Below are 1,440 nucleotides of genomic sequence, written 5' to 3' on the forward strand. Positions count from 1 at the left end.
CACATCCACAAAATTATTAACTTTATTCTGGGGGAGAGAAATGAAAGTTTATATAAATTCATTTCACATTTTAAGAGGTCTGCAGTATTGCAAAGTTGTGACTGAGAGGTTATGTTGGGGGAGGGGGGCGATGACAACTTCCTCATTGGCTCAAGGGGGCGATTCGTTCAAAAAGGTTAAGAACCACTGGACTAGATGACCTCCAAGGTCCCTTCCAACTTTATTATTATTATTATTATTATTATTATTATTATTATTATTATTATTATTATTATTATTATTATTATTATTATTACTATTATTACTATTACTATTATTATTATTATTAAAAAACCAGCAGAGAAAAGCAGCAGCACAAGAGTTAGGAGAGAAACAGAGAGATGTGGGTCTACCCAACAGCTTTGGATGTTTTACAGAGAGAGATCAGGAAGCCAAAGGAATAAACCACCTTCATTTATATTTGGGCATAGCGCCACCTTCTGGGACACAGGAGTCAAAACCTTCTTTATGGGGGGAAAAAAACGGAAGGCCAGCTGTACACTAGTGGCCAAAATTGTGGAAACCTTTTGGGAAAAGTGTACGACAGGTCTCAAAAAATAGGGGTTCTTTCCTGAGGGGAATCATCCACCTAGCAATAGCAATAGCCCTTATATAATAATAATAATAATAATAATAATAATAATAATAATAATAATAATAATAATAATAATAATAATAATAATAATAATATCATCTGTGCGATGATCCATAATAATAATAAAGTTGGAAGGGACCTTGGAGGTCATCTAGTCCAACCCCCTTCTCAGGAAGGAAACCCTATACCATTTCAGACAAATGGCTGTCCAGTCTCTTCTTAAAGACTTCCAGTGTGGGAGCATTCACAACGTCTGGAGGCAGGTTGTTCCACCGGTTAATTGTTCTCACTGTCAGGAAATTCCTCCTTAGTTCTAGGTTGCTTCTCTCCTTGATGAGTTTCCATCCGTTGCTTCTCGTCCTGCCTTCAGGCGCTTTGGAGAATAGCTTGACTCCCTCTTCTTTGGGGCAGCCCCTGAGATACTGGAAGACTGCTATCGTGTCCCCCCTCGTCCTTTTCTTCGTCAAACTAGACAGACCCAATTCCAGCAACCGTTCCTTATATGCTTTAGCCTCCAGTCCCCTGATCATCTTTGTTGCTCTTCTCTGCACTCTTTCCAGAGTCTCACAGTGCTTTGCAGCCCTAAGTGGTTTACAAATCCGGGTCCTCATTTCACCGACCTCAGAAGGAGGGAAGGCTGAGTCAACCTTGAGCTGGTCAGGATTGAACTGCTGGCAGACAGCAGAATTAGCCTGCAATGTTGCATTCTAATCATTGAGCCACCACAGAAGGAAGGAAGGAAGGAAGGAGGAAAGGAAGGAAGGAAGGAAGGAAGGAAGGAAGGAAGGAAGGAAGGAAGGAAGGAA

The 1,440-nt window shown here is 40.6% G+C and overlaps 1 protein-coding gene across 2 annotated transcripts in view; it reads right to left on the bottom strand.

The window, feature by feature from the left end:
• COPS7B (COP9 signalosome subunit 7B) overlaps positions 1-1,440 on the bottom strand; it is a 10,382-nt gene that overhangs the window by 1,499 nt on the left and 7,443 nt on the right. The window lies entirely within an intron of this gene.

The sequence above is a fragment of the Protobothrops mucrosquamatus genome, unplaced genomic scaffold (assembly GCF_001527695.2).
Source record: "Protobothrops mucrosquamatus isolate PMUCROS unplaced genomic scaffold, P.Mucros_1.0 scaffold2616, whole genome shotgun sequence".
NCBI classification, from domain to species: Eukaryota; Metazoa; Chordata; class Lepidosauria; order Squamata; family Viperidae; genus Protobothrops; species Protobothrops mucrosquamatus.